At 41.8% G+C, this 12,457-nt stretch overlaps 59 pseudogenes; all 59 read right to left on the bottom strand.

Annotated features, from left to right (window-relative positions):
• Window positions 1–24: 24 nt before the first annotated feature.
• On the bottom strand, window positions 25–143 carry LOC142668106 (5S ribosomal RNA; annotated as a pseudogene).
• A 67-nt stretch (window positions 144–210) lies between these two features.
• On the bottom strand, window positions 211–329 carry LOC142667767 (5S ribosomal RNA; annotated as a pseudogene).
• A 67-nt stretch (window positions 330–396) lies between these two features.
• Window positions 397–515, bottom strand: LOC142668062 (5S ribosomal RNA; annotated as a pseudogene).
• A 67-nt stretch (window positions 516–582) lies between these two features.
• On the bottom strand, window positions 583–701 carry LOC142668410 (5S ribosomal RNA; annotated as a pseudogene).
• A 67-nt stretch (window positions 702–768) lies between these two features.
• On the bottom strand, window positions 769–887 carry LOC142668962 (5S ribosomal RNA; annotated as a pseudogene).
• Window positions 888–954: 67 nt separating this feature from the next.
• Window positions 955–1,073, bottom strand: LOC142668791 (5S ribosomal RNA; annotated as a pseudogene).
• Window positions 1,074–1,139: 66 nt separating this feature from the next.
• LOC142667868 (5S ribosomal RNA) lies at window positions 1,140–1,258 on the bottom strand (annotated as a pseudogene).
• Window positions 1,259–1,325: 67 nt separating this feature from the next.
• LOC142668804 (5S ribosomal RNA) lies at window positions 1,326–1,444 on the bottom strand (annotated as a pseudogene).
• Window positions 1,445–1,511: 67 nt separating this feature from the next.
• On the bottom strand, window positions 1,512–1,630 carry LOC142668845 (5S ribosomal RNA; annotated as a pseudogene).
• A 67-nt stretch (window positions 1,631–1,697) lies between these two features.
• LOC142668731 (5S ribosomal RNA) lies at window positions 1,698–1,816 on the bottom strand (annotated as a pseudogene).
• Window positions 1,817–1,883: 67 nt separating this feature from the next.
• LOC142668980 (5S ribosomal RNA) lies at window positions 1,884–2,002 on the bottom strand (annotated as a pseudogene).
• A 67-nt stretch (window positions 2,003–2,069) lies between these two features.
• LOC142668732 (5S ribosomal RNA) lies at window positions 2,070–2,188 on the bottom strand (annotated as a pseudogene).
• Window positions 2,189–2,255: 67 nt separating this feature from the next.
• Window positions 2,256–2,374, bottom strand: LOC142667838 (5S ribosomal RNA; annotated as a pseudogene).
• A 67-nt stretch (window positions 2,375–2,441) lies between these two features.
• On the bottom strand, window positions 2,442–2,560 carry LOC142668116 (5S ribosomal RNA; annotated as a pseudogene).
• A 67-nt stretch (window positions 2,561–2,627) lies between these two features.
• On the bottom strand, window positions 2,628–2,746 carry LOC142668734 (5S ribosomal RNA; annotated as a pseudogene).
• Window positions 2,747–2,813: 67 nt separating this feature from the next.
• LOC142667965 (5S ribosomal RNA) lies at window positions 2,814–2,932 on the bottom strand (annotated as a pseudogene).
• A 67-nt stretch (window positions 2,933–2,999) lies between these two features.
• On the bottom strand, window positions 3,000–3,118 carry LOC142668858 (5S ribosomal RNA; annotated as a pseudogene).
• A 67-nt stretch (window positions 3,119–3,185) lies between these two features.
• On the bottom strand, window positions 3,186–3,304 carry LOC142669029 (5S ribosomal RNA; annotated as a pseudogene).
• Window positions 3,305–3,371: 67 nt separating this feature from the next.
• LOC142667882 (5S ribosomal RNA) lies at window positions 3,372–3,490 on the bottom strand (annotated as a pseudogene).
• Window positions 3,491–3,743: 253 nt separating this feature from the next.
• On the bottom strand, window positions 3,744–3,862 carry LOC142668497 (5S ribosomal RNA; annotated as a pseudogene).
• A 67-nt stretch (window positions 3,863–3,929) lies between these two features.
• On the bottom strand, window positions 3,930–4,048 carry LOC142668735 (5S ribosomal RNA; annotated as a pseudogene).
• A 66-nt stretch (window positions 4,049–4,114) lies between these two features.
• Window positions 4,115–4,233, bottom strand: LOC142668455 (5S ribosomal RNA; annotated as a pseudogene).
• Window positions 4,234–4,300: 67 nt separating this feature from the next.
• On the bottom strand, window positions 4,301–4,419 carry LOC142668805 (5S ribosomal RNA; annotated as a pseudogene).
• A 67-nt stretch (window positions 4,420–4,486) lies between these two features.
• LOC142668234 (5S ribosomal RNA) lies at window positions 4,487–4,605 on the bottom strand (annotated as a pseudogene).
• Window positions 4,606–4,672: 67 nt separating this feature from the next.
• On the bottom strand, window positions 4,673–4,791 carry LOC142667741 (5S ribosomal RNA; annotated as a pseudogene).
• Window positions 4,792–4,858: 67 nt separating this feature from the next.
• LOC142668827 (5S ribosomal RNA) lies at window positions 4,859–4,977 on the bottom strand (annotated as a pseudogene).
• Window positions 4,978–5,044: 67 nt separating this feature from the next.
• Window positions 5,045–5,163, bottom strand: LOC142668705 (5S ribosomal RNA; annotated as a pseudogene).
• Window positions 5,164–5,230: 67 nt separating this feature from the next.
• Window positions 5,231–5,349, bottom strand: LOC142668662 (5S ribosomal RNA; annotated as a pseudogene).
• Window positions 5,350–5,602: 253 nt separating this feature from the next.
• Window positions 5,603–5,721, bottom strand: LOC142667939 (5S ribosomal RNA; annotated as a pseudogene).
• A 67-nt stretch (window positions 5,722–5,788) lies between these two features.
• Window positions 5,789–5,907, bottom strand: LOC142668736 (5S ribosomal RNA; annotated as a pseudogene).
• Window positions 5,908–5,974: 67 nt separating this feature from the next.
• On the bottom strand, window positions 5,975–6,093 carry LOC142667742 (5S ribosomal RNA; annotated as a pseudogene).
• A 253-nt stretch (window positions 6,094–6,346) lies between these two features.
• Window positions 6,347–6,465, bottom strand: LOC142668706 (5S ribosomal RNA; annotated as a pseudogene).
• Window positions 6,466–6,532: 67 nt separating this feature from the next.
• On the bottom strand, window positions 6,533–6,651 carry LOC142668663 (5S ribosomal RNA; annotated as a pseudogene).
• Window positions 6,652–6,718: 67 nt separating this feature from the next.
• On the bottom strand, window positions 6,719–6,837 carry LOC142668534 (5S ribosomal RNA; annotated as a pseudogene).
• Window positions 6,838–6,904: 67 nt separating this feature from the next.
• On the bottom strand, window positions 6,905–7,023 carry LOC142668737 (5S ribosomal RNA; annotated as a pseudogene).
• Window positions 7,024–7,276: 253 nt separating this feature from the next.
• LOC142668327 (5S ribosomal RNA) lies at window positions 7,277–7,395 on the bottom strand (annotated as a pseudogene).
• Window positions 7,396–7,462: 67 nt separating this feature from the next.
• Window positions 7,463–7,581, bottom strand: LOC142668509 (5S ribosomal RNA; annotated as a pseudogene).
• Window positions 7,582–7,648: 67 nt separating this feature from the next.
• LOC142668717 (5S ribosomal RNA) lies at window positions 7,649–7,767 on the bottom strand (annotated as a pseudogene).
• Window positions 7,768–7,834: 67 nt separating this feature from the next.
• Window positions 7,835–7,953, bottom strand: LOC142668259 (5S ribosomal RNA; annotated as a pseudogene).
• A 67-nt stretch (window positions 7,954–8,020) lies between these two features.
• LOC142668794 (5S ribosomal RNA) lies at window positions 8,021–8,139 on the bottom strand (annotated as a pseudogene).
• A 67-nt stretch (window positions 8,140–8,206) lies between these two features.
• Window positions 8,207–8,325, bottom strand: LOC142667829 (5S ribosomal RNA; annotated as a pseudogene).
• Window positions 8,326–8,392: 67 nt separating this feature from the next.
• LOC142668424 (5S ribosomal RNA) lies at window positions 8,393–8,511 on the bottom strand (annotated as a pseudogene).
• Window positions 8,512–8,578: 67 nt separating this feature from the next.
• LOC142668136 (5S ribosomal RNA) lies at window positions 8,579–8,697 on the bottom strand (annotated as a pseudogene).
• A 67-nt stretch (window positions 8,698–8,764) lies between these two features.
• LOC142668981 (5S ribosomal RNA) lies at window positions 8,765–8,883 on the bottom strand (annotated as a pseudogene).
• A 67-nt stretch (window positions 8,884–8,950) lies between these two features.
• Window positions 8,951–9,069, bottom strand: LOC142667840 (5S ribosomal RNA; annotated as a pseudogene).
• A 253-nt stretch (window positions 9,070–9,322) lies between these two features.
• LOC142668897 (5S ribosomal RNA) lies at window positions 9,323–9,441 on the bottom strand (annotated as a pseudogene).
• Window positions 9,442–9,694: 253 nt separating this feature from the next.
• On the bottom strand, window positions 9,695–9,813 carry LOC142668898 (5S ribosomal RNA; annotated as a pseudogene).
• Window positions 9,814–10,066: 253 nt separating this feature from the next.
• Window positions 10,067–10,185, bottom strand: LOC142668341 (5S ribosomal RNA; annotated as a pseudogene).
• A 67-nt stretch (window positions 10,186–10,252) lies between these two features.
• On the bottom strand, window positions 10,253–10,371 carry LOC142668393 (5S ribosomal RNA; annotated as a pseudogene).
• A 67-nt stretch (window positions 10,372–10,438) lies between these two features.
• LOC142668523 (5S ribosomal RNA) lies at window positions 10,439–10,557 on the bottom strand (annotated as a pseudogene).
• A 67-nt stretch (window positions 10,558–10,624) lies between these two features.
• Window positions 10,625–10,743, bottom strand: LOC142668900 (5S ribosomal RNA; annotated as a pseudogene).
• A 253-nt stretch (window positions 10,744–10,996) lies between these two features.
• On the bottom strand, window positions 10,997–11,115 carry LOC142668342 (5S ribosomal RNA; annotated as a pseudogene).
• Window positions 11,116–11,182: 67 nt separating this feature from the next.
• LOC142668535 (5S ribosomal RNA) lies at window positions 11,183–11,301 on the bottom strand (annotated as a pseudogene).
• A 67-nt stretch (window positions 11,302–11,368) lies between these two features.
• On the bottom strand, window positions 11,369–11,487 carry LOC142668548 (5S ribosomal RNA; annotated as a pseudogene).
• Window positions 11,488–11,554: 67 nt separating this feature from the next.
• On the bottom strand, window positions 11,555–11,673 carry LOC142668451 (5S ribosomal RNA; annotated as a pseudogene).
• Window positions 11,674–11,740: 67 nt separating this feature from the next.
• On the bottom strand, window positions 11,741–11,859 carry LOC142668691 (5S ribosomal RNA; annotated as a pseudogene).
• A 67-nt stretch (window positions 11,860–11,926) lies between these two features.
• On the bottom strand, window positions 11,927–12,045 carry LOC142668428 (5S ribosomal RNA; annotated as a pseudogene).
• Window positions 12,046–12,112: 67 nt separating this feature from the next.
• Window positions 12,113–12,231, bottom strand: LOC142668560 (5S ribosomal RNA; annotated as a pseudogene).
• A 67-nt stretch (window positions 12,232–12,298) lies between these two features.
• LOC142668452 (5S ribosomal RNA) lies at window positions 12,299–12,417 on the bottom strand (annotated as a pseudogene).
• Window positions 12,418–12,457: the final 40 nt, after the last annotated feature.

Consider the following 12,457-nt stretch of genomic DNA (forward strand, 5'->3'; position numbering starts at 1 on the left):
CAAAATCTAAACGACATAATAAAAAGTCAACCGCACCACGGATTCCCAGACAGTCTCCCACACTGGTACTATCGAGGCGTTAAGCTGTGTAACTTCTGCGATCTAACGAGAGCAGGCACATTCAGCTTAGAATGGCCATTGACAATAAATGCTTTAATCCATAGTCCTTTTTAATCGATCGTGAAACAAAATCTAAACGACATAATAAAAAGTCAACCGCACCACGGATTCCCAGACAATCTCCCACACTGGTACTAGCGAGGCCTTAAGCTGTGTAACTTCTGCGATCTGACGAGAGCAGGGACATTCAGCTTAGAATGGCCATTGACATAAAATGCTTTAATCCATAGTCCTTTTTAATCGATTGTGAAACAAAATCTAAACTACATAATAAAAGTTCAACCGCACCACGGATTCCCAGACAGTCTCCCACACTGGTACTAGCGAGGCCTTAAGCTGTGTAACCTCTGCGATCTGACGAGAGCAGGCACATTCAGCTTAGAATGGCCATTGACGTTAAATGCTTTAATCCATAGTCCTATTTAATCTATTGTGAAACAAAATCTAAACGACATAATAAAAAGTCAACCACACCACGGATTCCCAGACAGTCTCCCACACTGGTACTAGCGAGGCGTTAAGCTGTGTAACTTCTGCGATCTAACGAGAGCAGGCACATTCAGCTTAGAATGGCCATTGACATTAAATGCTTTAATCCATAGTCCTGTTTAATCGATTGTGAAACAAAATCTAAACGACATAATAAGAAGTCAACCGCACCACGGATTCCCAGACAGTCTCCCACACTGGTACTAACGAGGCCTTAAGCTGTGTAACTTCTGCGATCTGACGAGAGCAGGCACATTCAGCTTAGAATGGCCATTGACAATAAATGCTTTAATCCATAGTCCTATTTAATCTATTGTGAAACAAAATCTAAACAACATAATAAAAAGTCAACCGCACCACGGATTCCCAGACAGTCTCCCACACTGGTACTAGCGAGGCCTTAAGCTGTGTAACTTCTGCGATCTGACGAGAGCAGGGACATTCAGCTTAGAATGGCGATTGACATTAAATGCTTAATCCATAGTCCTTTTTAATCGATTGTGAAACAAAATCTAAACAACATAATAAAAAGTCAACCGCACCACAGATGCCCAGACAGTCTCCCACACTGGTACTAGCGAGGCCTTAAGCTGTGTAACTTCTGCGTTCTGACGAGAGCAGGCACATTCAGCTTAGAATGGCCATTGACGTTAAATGCTTTAATCCATAGTCCTATTTAATCTATTGTGAAACAAAATCTAAACGACATAATAAAAAGTCAACCGCACCACGGATTCCCAGACAGTCTCCCACACTGGTACTAGCAAGGCCTTAAGCTGTGTAACTTCTGCGATCTGACGAGAGCAGGCACATTCAGCTTAGAATGGCCATTGACATTAAATGCTTTAATCCATAGTCCTTTTTAATTGATTGTGAAACAAAATCTAAACGACATAATAAAAAGTCAACCGCACCACGGATTCCCAGACAGTCTCCAACACTGGTACTAGCGAGGCCTTAAGCTGTGTAACTTCTGCGATCTGACGAGAGCAGGCACATTCAGCTTAGAATGGCCATTGACAATAAATGCTTTAATCCATAGTCCTTTTTAATCGATTGTGAAACAAAATCTAAACGACATAATAAAAAGTCAACCGCACCACGGATTCCCAGACAGTCTCCCACACTGGTACTAGCGAGGCCTTAAGCTGTGTAACTTCTGCGATCTGACGAGAGCAGGGACATTCAGCTTAGAATGGCCATTGACATTAAATGCTTTAATCCATAGTCCTTTTTAATCGATTGTGAAACAAAATCTAAACGACATAATAAAAATTCAACCGCACCACGGATTCCCAGACAGTCTCCCACACTGGTACTAGCGAGGCCTTAAGCTGTGTAACTTCTGCGATCTGACGAGAGCAGGCACATTCAGCTTAGAATGGCCATTGACGTTAAATGCTTTAATCCATAGTCCTATTTAATCTATTGTGAAACAAAATCTAAACAACATAAAAAAAAGTCAACCGCACCACGGATTCCCAGACAGTCTCCCACACTGGTACTAGCGAGGCCTTAAGCTGTGTAACTTCTGCGATCTGACGAGAGCAGGGACATTCAGCTTAGAATGGCCATTGACATTAAATGCTTTAATCCATAGTCCTTTTTAATCGATTGTGAAACAAAATCTAAACGACATAATAAAAATTCAACCGCACCACGGATTCCCAGACAGTCTCCCACACTGGTACTAGCGAGGCCTTAAGCTGTGTAACTTCTGCGATCTGACGAGAGCAGGCACTTTCAGCTTAGAATGGCCATAGACATTAAATGCTTTAATCCATAGTCCTTTTTAATCGATTGTGAAACAAAATCTAAACGACATAATAAAAAGTCAACCGCACCACAGATTCCCAGACAGTCTCCCACAATGGTACTAGCGAGACCTTAAGCTGTGTAACTTCTGCGGTCTGACGAGAGCAGGCACATTCAGCTTAGAATGGCCATTGACATTAAATGCTTTAATCCATAGTCCTTTTTAATCGATTGTGAAACAAAATCTAAACGACATAATAAAAAGTCAACCGCACCACGGATTCCCAGACAGTCTCCCACACTGGTACTAGCGAGGCCTTAAGCTGTGTAACTTCTGCGATCTGACGAGAGCAGGGACATTCAGCTTAGAATGGCCATTGACATTAAATGCTTTAATCCATAGTCCTTTTTAATCGATTGTGAAACAAAATCTAAACGACATAATAAAAAGTCAACCGCACCACGGATTCCCAGACAGTCTCCCACACTGATACTAGCGAGGCCTTAAGCTGTGTAACTTCTGCGATCTAACGAGAGCAGGCACATTCAGCTTAGAATGGCCATCGACATTAAATGCTTTAATCCATAGTCCTTTTTAATCGATTGTGAAACAAAATCTAAACGACATAATAAAAAGTCAACCGCACCACGGATTCCCAGACAGTCTCCCACACTGGTACTAACGAGGCCTTAAGCTGTGTAACTTCTGCGATCTGACGAGAGCAGGCACATTCAGCTTAGAATGGCCATTGCCATTAAAAGCCTTAATCCATAGTCCTATTTAATCTATTGTGAAACAAAATCTAAACAACATAATAAAAAGTCAACCGCACCACGGATTCCCAGACAGTCTCCCACACTAGTAATAGCGAGGCCTTAAGCTGTGTAACTTCTGCGATCTGACGAGAGCAGGCACATTCAGCTTAGAATGGCCATTGACATTAAATGCTTTAATCCATAGTCCTTTTTAATCGATTGTGAAACAAAATCTAAACGACATAATAAAAAGTCGACCGCACCACGGATTCCCAGACAGTCTCCCACACTGGTACTAACGAGGCCTTAAGCTGTGTAACTTCTGCGATCTGACGAGAGCAGGCACATTCAGCTTAGAATGGCCATTGCCATTAAAAGCCTTAATCCATAGTCCTATTTAATCTATTGTGAAACAAAATCTAAACAACATAATAAAAAGTCAACCGCACCACGGATTCCCAGACAGTCTCACACACTGGTACTAGCGAGGCCTTAAGCTGTGTAACTTCTGCGATTTGACGAGAGCAGGCACATTCAGCTTAGAATGGCCATTGCCATTAAAAGCCTTAATCCATAGTCCTATTTAATCTATTGTGAAACAAAATCTAAACAACATAATAAAAAGTCAACCGCACCACGGATTCCCAGACAGTCTCCCACACTGGTACTAGCGAGGCCTTAAGCTGTGTAACTTCTGCGATCTGACGAGAGCAGGCACATTCAGCTTAGAATGGCCATTGACAATAAATGCTTTAATCCATAGTCCTATTTAATCTATTGTGAAACAAAATCTAAACAACATAATAAAAAGTCAACCGCACCACGGATTCCCAGACAGTCTCCCACACTGGTACTAGCGAGGCCTTAAGCTGTGTAACTTCTGCGATCTGACGAGAGCAGGGACATTCAGCTTAGAATGGCCATTGACATTAAATGCTTAATCCATAGTCCTTTTTAATCGATTGTGAAACAAAATCTAAACGACATAATAAAAATTCTACCGCACCACGGATTCCCAGACAGTCTCCAACACTGGTACTAGCGAGGCCTTAAGCTGTGTAACTTCTGTGTTCTGACGAGAGCAGGCACATTCAGCTTAGAATGGCCATTGACGTTAAATGCTTTAATCCATAGTCCTATTTAATCTATTGTGAAACAAAATCTAAACGACATAATAAAAAGTCAACCGCACCACGGATTCCCAGACAGTCTCCCACACTGGTACTAGCAAGGCCTTAAGCTGTGTAACTTCTGCGATCTGACGAGAGCAGGCACATTCAGCTTAGAATGGCCATTGACATTAAATGCTTTAATCCATAGTCCTTTTTAATCGATTGTGAAACAAAATCTAAACGACATAATAAAAAGTCAACCGCACCACGGATTCCCAGACAGTCTCCCACACTGGTACTAGCGAGGCCTTAAGCTGTGTAACTTCTGCGATCTGACGAGAGAAGGGACATTCAGCTTAGAATGGCCATTGACATTAAATGCTTTAATCCATAGTCCTTTTTAATCGATTGTGAAACAAAATCTAAACGACATAATAAAAAGTCAACCGCACCACGGATTCCCAGACAGTCTCCCACACTAGTACTAGCGAGGCCTTAAGCTGTGTAACTTCTGCGATCTGACGAGAGAAGGTACATTCAGCTTAGAATGGCCATTGACATTAAAAGCCTTAATCCATAGTCCTATTTCATCTATTGTGAAACAAAATCTAAACAACATAAAAAAAAGTCAACCGCACCACGGATTCCCAGACAGTCTCCCACACTGGTACTAGCGAGGCCTTAAGCTGTGTAACTTCTGCGTTCTGACGAGAGCAGGCACATTCAGCTTAGAATGGCCATTGACGTTAAATGCTTTAATCCATAGTCCTTTTTAATCAATTGTGAAACAAAATCTAAACGACATAATAAAAAGTCAACCGCACCACGGATTCCCAGACAGTCTCCCACACTGGTACTAGCGAGGCCTTAAGCTGTGTAACTTCTGCGATCTAACGAGAGCAGGCACATTCAGCTTAGAATGGCCATTGACATTAAATGCTTTAATCCATAGTCCTTTTTAATCGATTGTGAAACAAAATCTAAACAACATAATAAAAAGTCAACCGCACCACGGATTCCCAGACAGTCTCCCACACTGGTACTAGCGAGGCCTTAAGCTGTGTAACTTCTGCGTTCTGACGAGAGCAGGCACATGCAGCTTAGAATGGCCATTGACGTTAAATGTTTTAATCCATAGTCCTTTTTAATCAATTGTGAAACAAAATCTAAACGACATAATAAAAATTCAACCGCACCATGGATTCCCTGACAGTCTCCCACACTGGTACTAGCGAGGTCTTAAGCTGTGTAACTTCTGCATTCTGACGAGAGCAGGCACATTCAGCTTAGAATGGCCATTGACGTTAAATGCTTTAATCCATAGTCCTTTTTAATCAATTGTGAAACAAAATCTAAACGACATAATAAAAAGTGAACCGCACCACGGATTCCCAGACAGTCTCCCACACTGGTACTAGCGAGGCCTTAAGCTGTGTAACTTCTGCGATCTAACGAGAGCAGGCACATTCAGCTTAGAATGGCCATTGACATTAAATGCTTTAATCCATAGTCCTTTTTAATCGATTGTGAAACAAAATCTAAACAACATAATAAAAAGTCAACCGCACCACGGATTCCCAGACAGTCTCCCACACTGGTACTAGCGAGGCCTTAAGCTGTGTAACTTCTGCGATCTGACGAGAGCAGGGACATTCAGCTTAGAATGGCCATTGACATTAAATGCTTTAATCCATAGTCCTTTTTAATCGATTGTGAAACAAAATCTAAACGACATAATAAAAAGTCAGCCGCACCACGGATTCCCAGACAGTCTCCCACACTGGTACTAGCGAGGCCTTAAGCTGTGTAACTTCTGCGTTCTGACGAGAGCAGGCACATGCAGCTTAGAATGGCCATTGACGTTAAATGCTTTAATCCATAGTCCTTTTTAATCAATTGTGAAACAAAATCTAAACGACATAATAAAAATTCAACCGCACCATGGATTCCCAGACAGTCTCCCACACTGGTACTAGCGAGGCCTTAAGCGGTGTAACTTCTTCGTTCTGACGAGAGCAGGCACATTCAGCTTAGAATGGCCATTGACGTTAAATGCTTTAATCCATAGTCCTTTTTAATCAATTGTGAAACAAAATCTAAACGACATAATAAAAAGTCAACCGCACCACGGATTCCCAGACAGTCTCCCACACTGGTACTAGCGAGGCCTTAAGCTGTGTAACTTCTGCGATCTAACGAGAGCAGGCACATTCAGCTTAGAATGGCCATTGACATTAAATGCTTTAATCCATAGTCCTTTTTAATCGATTGTGAAACAAAATCTAAACAACATAATAAAAAGTCAACCGCACCACGGATTCCCAGACAGTCTCCCACACTGGTACTAGCGAGGCCTTAAGCTGTGTAACTTCTGCGTTCTGACGAGAGCAGGCACATGCAGCTTAGAATGGCCATTGACGTTAAATGTTTTAATCCATAGTCCTTTTTAATCAATTGTGAAACAAAATCTAAACGACATAATAAAAATTCAACCGCACCATGGATTCCCTGACAGTCTCCCACACTGGTACTAGCGAGGTCTTAAGCTGTGTAACTTCTGCGTTCTGACGAGAGCAGGCACATTCAGCTTAGAATGGCCATTGACGTTAAATGCTTTAATCCATAGTCCTTTTTAATCGATTGTGAAACAAAATCTAAACAACATAATAAAAAGTCAACCGCACCACGGATTCCCAGACAGTCTCCCACACTGGTACTAGCGAGGCCTTAAGCTGTGTAACTTCTGCGATCTGACGAGAGCAGGGACATTCAGCTTAGAATGGCCATTGACATTAAATGCTTTAATCCATAGTCCTTTTTAATCGATTGTGAAACAAAATCTAAACGACATAATAAAAAGTCAACCGCACCACGGATTCCAAGACAGTCTCCCACACTGGTACTAGCGAGCCCTTAAGCTGTGTAAGTTCTGCGATCTGACGAGAGCAGGCACATTCAGCTTAGAATGGCCATTGACATTAAATGCTTTAATCCATATTCCTTTTTAATCGATTGTGAAACAAAATCTAAACGACATAATAAAAAGTCAACCGCACCACAGATTCCCAGACAGTCTCCCACACTGGTACTAGCGAGGCGTTAAGCTGTGTAATTTCTGCGATCTAACGAGAGCAGGCACATTCAGCTTAGAATGGCCATTGACATTAAATGCTTTAATCCATAGTCCTTTTTAATCGATTGTGAAACAAAATCTAAACGACATAATAAAAAGTCAACCGCACCACGGATTCCCAGACAGTCTCCCACACTGGTACTAGCGAGGCCTTAAGCTGTGTAACTTCTGCGATCTGACGAGAGCAGGCACATTCAGCTTAGAATGGCCATTGACATTAAATGCTTTAATCCATAGTCCTTTTTAATCGATTGTGAAACAAAATCTAAACGACATAATAAAAAGTCAACCGCACCACGGATTCCCAGACAGTCTCCCACACTGGTACTAGCGAGGCCTTAAGCTGCGTAACTTCTGCGATCTGACGAGAGCAGGCACATTCAGCTTAGAATGGCCATTGACATTAAATGCTTTAATCCATAGTCCTTTTTAATCGATTGTGAAACAAAATCTAAACGACATAATAAAAAGTCAACCGCACCACGGATTCCAAGACAGTCTCCCACACTGGTACTAGCGAGGCCTTAAGCTGTGTAACTTCTGCGATCTGACGAAAGCAGGCACATTCAGCTTAGAATTGCCATTGACATTAACTGCTTTAATCCATAGTCCTTTTTAATCGATTGTGAAACAAAATCTAAACGACATAATAAAAAGTCAACCGCTCCACGGATTCCCAGACAGTCTCCCACACTGGTACTAGCGAGGCCTTAAGCTGAGTAACTTCTGCGATCTGACGAGAGCAGGCACATTCAGCTTAGAATGGCGATTGACATTAAATGCTTTAATCCATAGTCCTTTTTAATCGATTGTGAAACAAAATCTAAACGACATAATAAAATGTCAACCGCACCACGGATTCCCAGACCGTCTCCCACACTGGTACTAGCGAGGCCTTAAGCTGTGTAACTTCTGCGATCTGACGAGAGCAGGGACATTCAGCTTAGAATGGCCATTGACATTAAATGCTTTAATCTATAGTCCTTTTTAATCGATTGTGAAACAAAATCTAAACGACATAATAAAAATTCAACCGCACCATGGATTCCCAGACAGTCTCCCACACTGGTACTAGTGAGGCCTTAAGCTGTGTAACTTCTGCGTTCTGACGAGAGCAGGCACATTCAGCTTAGAATTGCCATTGACATTAAATGCTTTAATCCATAGTCCTTTTTAATCAATTGTGAAACAAAATCTAAACGACATAATAAAAAGTCAACCGCACCACGGATTCTCAGACAGTCTCCCACACTGGTACTGGTGAGGCCTTAAGCTGTGTAACTTCTGCGATCTGACGAGAGCAGGGACATTCAGCTTAGAATGGCCATTGACATTAAATGCTTTAATCCATAGTCCTTTTTAATCGATTGTGAAACAAAATCTAAACGACATAATAAAAATTCAACCGCACCACGGATTCCCAGACAGTCTCCCACACTGGTACTAGCGAGGCCTTAAGCTGTGTAACTTCTGCGATCTGACGAGAGCAGGCACATTCAGCTTAGAATGGCCATTGACGTTAAATGCTTTAATCCATAGTCCTATTTAATCTATTGTGAAACAAAATCTAAACGACATAATAAAAATTCAACCGCACCACGGATTCCCAGACAGTCTCCCACACTGGTACTAGCGAGGCCTTAAGCTGTGTAACTTCTGCGATCTGACGAGAGCAGGGACATTCAGCTTAGAATGGCCATTGACATTAAATGCTTTAATCCATAGTCCTTTTTAATCGATTGTGAAACAAAATCTAAACGACATAATAAAAATGCAACCGCACCACGGATTCCCAGACACTCTCCCACACTGGTACTGGTGAGGCCTTAAGCTGTGTAACTTCTGCGTTCTGACGAGAGCAGGCACATTCAGCTTAGAATGGCCATTGACATTAAATGCTTTAATCCATAGTCCTTTTTAATCAATTGTGAAACAAAATCTAAACGACATAATAAAAAGTCAACCGCACCACGGATTCCCAGACAGTCTCCCACACTGGTACTGGTGAGGCCTTAAGCTGTGTAACTTCTGCGATCTGACGAGAGCAGGCACATTCAGCTTAGAATGGCCATTGACGTTAAATGCTTTAATCCATAGTCCTATTTAATCTATTGTGAAACAAAATCTAAACGACATAATAAAAAGTCAACCGCACCACGGATTCCCAGACAGTCTCCCACACTGGTACTAGCGAAGCGTTAAGCTGTGTAACTTCTGCGATCTAACGAGAGAAGGCAAATTCAGCTTAGAATGGCCATTGACATTAAAAGCCTTAATCCAAAATCCTATTTAATCTATTGTGAAACAAAATCTAAACAACATAATAAAAAGTCAACCGCACCACGGATTCCCAGACAGTCTCCCACACTGGTACTGGTGAGGCCTTAAGCTGTGTAACTTCTGCGATCTGACGAGAGCAGGCACATTCAGCTTAGAATGGCCATTGACGTTAAATGCTTTAATCCATAGTCCTATTTAATCTATTGTGAAACAAAATCTAAACGACATAATAAAAAGTCAACCGCACCACGGATTCCCAGACAGTCTCCCACACTGGTACTAGCGAAGCGTTAAGCTGTGTAACTTCTGCGATCTAACGAGAGAAGGCAAATTCAGCTTAGAATGGCCATTGACATTAAAAGCCTTAATCCAAAGTCCTATTTAATCTATTGTGAAACAAAATCTAAACAACATAATAAAAAGTCAACCGCACCATGGATTCCCAGACTGTCTCCCACACTGGTACTAGCGAGGCCTTAAGCTGTGTAACTTCTGCGTTCTGACGAGAGCAGGAACATTCAGCTTAGAATTGCCATTGACGTTAAATGCTTTAATCCATAGTCCTATTTAATCTATTGTGAAACAAAATCTAAACGACATAACAAAAAGTCAACCGCACCACGGATTCCCAGACAGTCTCCCACACTGGTACTAGCGAGGCCTTAAGTTGTGTAACTTCTGCAATCTGACGAGAGCAGGCACATTCAGCTTAGAATGGCCATAGACATTGAATGCTTTAATCCATAGTCCTTTTTAATCGATTGTGAAACAAAATCTAAACGACATAATAAAAAGTCAACCGCACCACGGATTCCCAGACAGTCTCCCACACTGGTACTAGCGAGGCCTTAAGCTGTGTAACTTCTGCGATCTGACGAGAGCAGGCACATTCAGCTTAGAATGGCCATTGACATTAAATGCTTTAATCCATAGTCCTTTTTAATCTATTGTGAAACAAAATCTAAACAACATAATAAAAAGTCAACCGCACCACGGATTCCCAGACAGTCTCCCACACTGGTACTGGTGAGGCCTTAAGCTGTGTAACTTCTGCGATCTGACGAGAGCAGGCACATTCAGCTTAGAATGGCCATTGACGTTAAATGCTTTAATCCATAGTCCTATTTAATCTATTGTGAAACAAAATCTAAACGACATAATAAAAAGTCAACCGCACCACGGATTCCCAGACAGTCTCCCACACTGGTACTAGCGAAGCGTTAAGCTGTGTAACTTCTGCGATCTAACGAGAGAAGGCAAATTCAGCTTAGAATGGCCATTGACATTAAAAGCCTTAATCCAAAGTCCTATTTAATCTATTGTGAAACAAAATCTAAACAACATAATAAAAAGTCAACCGCACCATGGATTCCCAGACTGTCTCCCACACTGGTACTAGCGAGGCCTTAAGCTGTGTAACTTCTGCGTTCTGACGAGAGCAGGAACATTCAGCTTAGAATTGCCATTGACGTTAAATGCTTTAATCCATAGTCCTATTTAATCTATTGTGAAACAAAATCTAAACGACATAACAAAAAGTCAACCGCACCACGGATTCCCAGACAGTCTCCCACACTGGTACTAGCGAGGCCTTAAGCTGTGTAACTTCTGCGATCTGACGAGAGCAGGCACATTCAGCTTAGAATGGCCATTGACATTAAATGCTTTAATCCATAGTCCTTTTTAATCGATTGTGAAACAAAATCTAAACGACATAATAAAAAGTCAACCGCACCACGGATTCCCAGACAGTCTCCCACACTGGTACTAGCGAGGCCTTAAGCTGTGTAACTTCTGCGATCTGACGAGAGCAGGCACATTCAGCTTAGAATGGCCATTGACATTAAATGCTTTAATCCATAGTCCTTTTTAATCGATTGTGAAACAAAATCTAAACGACATAATAAAAAGTCAACCGCACCACGGATTCCCAGACAGTCTCCCACACTGGTACTAGCGAGGCGTTAAGCTGTGTAACTTCTGCGATCTAACGAAAGCAGGCACATTCAGCTTAGAATGGCCATTGACATGAAATGCTTTAATCCATAGTCCTTTTTAATCGATTGTGAAACAAAATCTAAACGACATAATAAAAAGTCAACCGCACCACGCATTCCCAGACAGTCTCCCACACTGGTACTAGCGAGGCCTTAAGCTGTGTAACTTCTGCGATCTGACGAGAGCAGGCACATTCAGCTTAGAATGGCCATTGACATTAAATGCTTTAATCCATAGTCCTTTTTAATCGATTGTGAAACAAAATCTAAATGACATAATAAAAAGTCAACCGCACCACGGATTCCCAAACAGTCTCCCACACTGGTACTAGCGAGGCGTTAAGCTGTGTAACTTCTGCGATCTAACGAGAGCAGGCACATTCAGCTTAGAATGGCCATTAACATTAAATGCTTTAATCCACAGTTCTTTTTAATCGATTGTGAAACAAAATCTAAACGACATAATAAAAAGTCAACCGCACCACGGATTCCCAGACAGTCTCCCACACTGGTACTAGCGAGGCCTTAAGCTGTGTAACTTCTGCGATCTGACGAGAGCAGGCACATTCAGCTTAGAATGGCCATTGACATTAAATGCTTTAATCCATAGTCCTTTTTAATCGATTGTGAAACAAAATCTAAACGACATAATAAAAAGTCAACCGCACCACGGATTCCCAGACAGTCTCCCACACTGGTACTAGCGAGGCGTTAAGCTGTGTAACTTCTGCGATCTAACGAAAGCAGGCACATTCAGCTTAGAATGGCCATTGACATTAAATGCTTTAATCCATAGTCCTTTTTAATCGATTGTG

The sequence above is a fragment of the Rhinoderma darwinii genome (assembly GCF_050947455.1).
Source record: "Rhinoderma darwinii isolate aRhiDar2 chromosome 1 unlocalized genomic scaffold, aRhiDar2.hap1 SUPER_1_unloc_11, whole genome shotgun sequence".
Classification (NCBI taxonomy): domain Eukaryota; kingdom Metazoa; phylum Chordata; class Amphibia; order Anura; family Rhinodermatidae; genus Rhinoderma; species Rhinoderma darwinii.